Source organism: Alosa pseudoharengus, unplaced genomic scaffold, assembly GCF_046254945.1.
Source record: "Alosa pseudoharengus isolate Yale_2024_CS ecotype anadromous, Long Island Sound unplaced genomic scaffold, YU_APseudo_1.1 YU_APseudo_1.1_scf_11, whole genome shotgun sequence".
NCBI lineage: Eukaryota > Metazoa > Chordata > Actinopteri > Clupeiformes > Clupeidae > Alosa > Alosa pseudoharengus.
Genome location: NW_027468576.1, coordinates 37,883,946 through 37,889,936, shown reverse-complemented (window position 1 = coordinate 37,889,936; position 5,991 = coordinate 37,883,946). Strand labels below are relative to the sequence as shown.

The window sequence follows — 5,991 nt, the reverse complement described above, 5'->3', positions numbered from 1 at the left end:
CGGACCACTTACCTTGTCTGTAATTAGAGAAATGTGCCTCTGAAGGACAGTTAAGAGCAAGTAAAGTGGGGTCACGGCAGGCGATAAGACGAACGTTCAGAAGACTCACAGCTCCAGTGGTAGAAATTGCAGAGGCTGATTGCTTTCAGCTGGCGGTCACGTCATAATGCTAAAAGTTGCCGCCACGGCGGTCAATGTTAACTCAATGGGAATTTGTTGCTCTTTTATCGTAAATATCTCAAAAAGTATAAAGTTCACAAAAGTAAAAATTACATTGTACAATTGTCCGTTACAAGACCTTTGTAAGAGTGTTTGAATGACGTCAAACGGTTCAGTGGTTTTAGTGTCATTACACGTCAAACTTGGTCGGAAGAAGAATAAAAATAGACGATAATAAAAAGAACAGTGATAATAGTCCATTGCATTTACATGCAATGCAACAAGTGAGCTCGTAGTGATCCACAACAAAGATTCAAGGGATCGATGTTAATAGAGTGTCTCAGTGACTTCCGTTTTACTTCCGCTACAAGGGACCCATCTTTCAAAAAAATATGAACAGGAGTTAATGGAGAGATAACAATTATTTTTTGGTTCAGTTTGAATTGTGCCACGAATTTCATATATGATGTGTGTGAATTTAAAAGATAATTTTTCACGTCAAGAAAGTACTGTTCGATAGACTTCAAAAGTTATGTTGGTTTTGTGCGAATCCGCTCAGTGCACTCAAAAAAATTAAAACTGGGTATTGTTTGTTAGAAATAAATGAAACATGATGAAATAACTAAAACTGATTAATTAGAGAGATGCAGATAGTTGTTTTAATTAAATCCAAATTAGATATCAGGAAATTTGGAGGAGTTTAATTTATTTCTGTTGAATAAACACGTAACAAGTGATTTGATGCAATTAAATCTCTCGCGCATGCTCACTTCACATCGCGTGACATCAAGGCGGAAGTTTTTGGTCACGCTCATGTCATTCTGTAGAGACGTTGGTAAACTCAACTGGAAGTGCCGTTGGAAGCGACAAAACGAAGCTAACTGGTGAGTAACCTACATCTTTTATCATCTGCGAGTAGCATTTATAGTTGGTGCTAAATAGATCGTAATTTTGTTCGAAACTGTCAAAACTTCGACCTAAGTGAGTATTTGAATGATATTCCAAGTATTTCGTGTGATTTGTTAGTATCAGCTAGTCACATGTCTAGATGGCTAACAGTGTTCACGCTGCTAATGTAGTCAAATCCATGCAGCCTTACAGAAACGGTAGTTGTAAGTTAAATTAAAAAAAATGGTCGGTGATATTACACGTCCAGTTAGGTTAGGCATGACTGCCGTTCTTTTAGACTAACGTTAGTTGCTACGGTTGTGATAACGCTGGCGTTTTGCATTAATGAATAGCTAATTCAGAAATGAATGCAAAACGTGTTGCAGCAGGTGGATGCCCTGCTATGTTAGTAGCTACAGTGTTCAAACACGTACAGCAGCAGTTAAATGTATTTTTGGTGTCGTTTGTAACGTTCAAGTGTTGTTTATTCTATACTTTATATTTTATATTTGACCCAATGAACTCATCTTTTTTAACTCCTCTTCTTTTTTCCCCTAGGCATCAATAAAGTATCTCTATCTAGCTGTCTATCTATCTGGCTTACTCTGTATTTATCCTAATTAATACAGTATATGGTAATGACGCAAAAGTTGCTTTTGAAATCATTATTAATGTGCCCCACCCCTTTCAGATTTTACCAGTGTTGCCTTGCCTGGCATTCAGGCCACGCCTCATGTGGTAAGTTGGATTCAGCAATGTTGTTGTTCATGAATATCATTGATATGTTAAAGATTAAAGTTTTTAGAGATTGTTTTGACAAATCTGTTTTGGTAGAAAAGTATTCAAAGCTTTTGGCTTAGCCTGAAGCACAGGGTGTTTATAAGCACACTGTGTTTATAACCTGTTGTCCTTTTCCTAGATCTTTCTTTAGGTGGTGTTCTATGCTGTGCTTCACAGTCTAGCAGGTACAAATTGTTAAAACACTGTAAATTATGCCATGGTCATTATGGTAGGAATCCCTGTTACCTGTGCACTTATGCCAGTTGTCCATGTAGTTTCAGGACATGGAATAGCTTGAAAAACCATGTTTACCGAGCTCATTGATTACCCTCACAGGCAGGAACAAAATTATTGACCTACAGTTGTCAGTTTTGTGATTTTGCTGAGCTTTCCTCAGAGAAAGATTATTTCATACATATCGGAGGCATGTACCAAGACAAGTTATGCCACCAAATTTTATAACATTGGAGATGAAGGTTTTGGGTTTTAAGTGGTATTAACTTAAAGTGTTGATTTTGCCTTTCCATACTGTAGGTAACTAACTTGAGTAGGAGGTGACCACCAAAGCCTTTGTAGTTGATAACAGAGGGTAAGTTTTTTTTTTTTTTTTTTTTCCCTAAAAAAATCCTGATTTTTGATATTTGATAACTTAGTTCTTTACTGTGATTGCATTTGCCTTCTCTTTTTGATAATTAGGGCAATGACTGAACCGGTGGAATTGAGAATAATTCAAGATGGAAAACTTGCGCACAAAGCAACGAAGTGTTGGGTGTTCTGAAGTGAGTATTAATTCTTTGAAGAACAAACGGCAAGGTCCGCATCATGCTGCTTCAAGCATTAAAAAAAAAATACAGAAAAGCTGAAGTTATATATTGTCCTCAACACCCAAAAGGAGAAACAGTTTACAGGAAATGTTTTGGAATTTAAATACTTAGCTTGGTTCTTTTTGTTTCCTTTGCACTTTTACAGATCAATAATGAGTTTGCTCGAGTCACAACAGTTCCACTGGAATTAAAGTTTCTAAACATGATTCTAGATAAGTACTCAGACAGCTTGATGAAGATGTTCCGCAGCAAAGGTGGAGTCCCTGGCCGAACCATTCGAACCATCATGCAACCCATTTCAGAGGTTGTTCAGTCAGTTGCATCAAATTGAATTTTCTTTTTAGTTATTATTCTGTGCATAGATTTTGTTGTGACGTCATGCTAATGTAAACATGTATTTATTTCTTTTGTTTTCTGTTTGTCCGTGCTTCCAACAGAACATCATTGACGTCTGAAGGGAGTGTATCCTCAAAGTGCTTTGCGTCTACTTGAATGAGGACCCATTGCACCTTGTCAAGAAATACACTGTGAGCACACGTACGTATACGGCTTTTAAATTGGTCACACACACACTTCACTTTCTCTAACACATACTCTTGACACACTTATACTTGGCCTCATGCCATATTTTGCACATGCTGGTCAATAGTCTGACATTTGTTACACATTTACCACAGTTGCAACAACAACACACACACTTGCCTTAGCTTATACCCAACACTTCAATGTTTCGTTTAACCTGTCCATTGTTTTTAAAGAAAAATTGACCTGAACTGACCGTGATGAAAGTTAATGTAAATAAAAGACTGAAACATCAGCATGTATACTTATCAGATATGGTTGAAATATTATTTGGCCAATATTTAGACTGGTGGTGCAAATTAGACTGTTGGGCCGCACAGTCTAGGCAATAAGTGGGTAGCATTGTAGTAGTTTTATAAATAAGTAATTGTTTTTATTGGTCTTGCATAGGACTGTGATGGGTTGGCTGCCAAAAAGGATATGGAGCAGACACTAATAGGGATCTACAATGTTTGCCATGAAGGACATGAACTAGACGATGAGCCAGAGGACATCAGGGTCATCATTAAAGGTGTTGAAACCATCTGCTCTGTGATGAGTGTGGCTGTGGCAACGGCTATGTTATTTGGATTAATGTACACATTGAACCTTTCATACCTTCGTGAACTCAAAAATTCATTTGAGGTTATACAGAAAGTGTTCTTCAACTTGGATGGACAGAGGCTTTCGCCAAAGGTACAAGCCCTTAAAAACAAGATGCTTGAGTAAGTTACCAGTAATCTGTGAACCATGTCATTCAGCGTTCATCTTTATTTTTTTTGTTTTTCCCCAACAAGCTATTATGTGATGTCAAACAAAAACTGGTATAACAAAAATTGTAAAAGTAGAGCTGAAACGTTTTATTTTCTATGTGGACTGTCTTCAACGGTGGCCTACACATTCTTTGAGTCCATTGATTTGACGCTTTGCAGTGGAACTGTAAGGCTGTTGTGACAATGTAAAGTCTTGATAATTGATCTGCCCTGCCATTAAGTCTTATTTCTATTTTTACCTTTTTGTGAGGATTGTATGGATTTTCACAGTAAAAGAAATGCAGCAGAACTAAATGCAGTAGTGTTTGAGGCGTCAACAACACTTTTATTATTAATACAGTTATTAGTAAGTTTAAGTATGCTGCTGAAATGAAAATGATAACTGATTTCTGGTCTGTGACTATACAATAAACACCTTTTTTTGAGAATTCAGTTGTAACTGTTCACTTATGTGTGAGTGAGGAAAATTTGATTTAAAGTAAATAAAGTTGTCCAGTTAACATAAATGGTATTAGTTTGTGCAACATAACAGATTAAGTCTAAATGACATGCTTAAAATCAATTGATTCAACAAGACTCATTAGTTTTGAAGTAAACTACTCATAATACTTTGAATGAAAGTAATGTTTTTCATTGGTTGAGCTTAACTTCTGCTCTTTGGTCCTATTTACCTGTATTAGGTTCAAATTACATAATTCAAATCTGTGGAAATAGGTGTCATAGTTAAATTAAGTAACCCCAACAAATCATTTTTTTGAGTGTGGACTACATCTCTCTCGAACGATGTACGTCACCAACGTAATGAAACGATAAGATTAGCTGTTATGCTAGTTAACGGTTGCATCTTGCTGCCTGCTATGTTACTTAACAGTATCTAATGTACAGTCTATGGACAAATACAACTTACCTGATGTGTTAAATCCTCTGACTCATGGTATTTTCATCGGCAAGGAAAGCCCAATAGGCCTATATCACGGCAGCCCACGGGCAGCTGAAGTAGGGCTGTTCAATTTCCTGTTGGCAGGCAAACCACAGGTGTTCCTAAAAACATTAACGAGGCCTCTGGTTGAAGTAACTGTGGCCGAATCTGACACTTAATTAGAAACACCTGTGCTCACACAGGAACAGGACTGTTCACTTCCTACTTTGGCTGCCGTGATAAAGGCCTATTAAGACCTGTTGCTGGTATGCTTGTACAATCTAGTGTGGCTGTGAATGAGCTAACGTCACTAGCGCGACTGATGGGTTTGTAGTCGTTGGAATTACGATCTTTCACAATGTTGTAATTCAATAGTTACGAAACAAACTGCAAATGTCTTTACATGAAAAATTGTCTTTAAAATTGACAAACATCATATGGGTAATTCAAGGCACAAGTCAACTGGGACCAGAAAATAATTTCTTTTTCACCATAGACTGGCGTTAATTTTTTTTTGAAAGATAGGTCCCATGGAGGCAAATGGAAGTGGCGTCACTGGGACACTCTATATTATTCTTTGTTATGCATCCATTCAGTCGAGCTTTTCTGATTAATAACTGAAAAACAAAAGATTGTACACATTAACTGCACATGGTTTCAAAAGTAATTAAAAGCTCAAAGATCAAGAAAAAATCTTCTTGCACTTCTAAGGAATTGAACCCTGGTCTCCCACATGATTTCCTGCTGCTTTATCACTTCAGCTAGTCTTGCCACATCAGTAATGTTATCATCAATGTTCATGTTACTGAAGTGTTTTGTTGCTAGGCAACCATATACAAATACCTCCAGTTTTATCACGATTTTCAGACTAATAACTAAAAAACTAAAGATTGTACACATTAACTGAACGAAGATTACAGCAATACACAATAACTTTGTCACTAGACATGTTATCAAAACACATTTTTTATGCTCAAACGATCTTAGTTTATAAAAGTTTGCTCTTTGAACAGCCTGGACGAAGTCAGCCATGTTTTCTAGGTTTCTGAGTCCTAAATGGACCAATTAAAAACCTTGTTCCTCCTTC

General features: G+C 36.9%; 1 long non-coding RNA gene across 1 annotated transcript; it reads left to right on the top strand.

Moving 5' to 3' along the window:
- The first annotated feature begins 1,720 nt into the window (after positions 1-1,720).
- LOC143116519 (uncharacterized) lies at positions 1,721-3,201 on the top strand. The gene is made up of 6 exons (XR_012985822.1): positions 1,721-1,785; positions 1,967-2,012; positions 2,362-2,416; positions 2,524-2,606; positions 2,797-2,955; positions 3,089-3,201. It is a non-coding gene; the product is annotated as an uncharacterized LOC143116519 (long non-coding RNA).
- Positions 3,202-5,991: the final 2,790 nt, after the last annotated feature.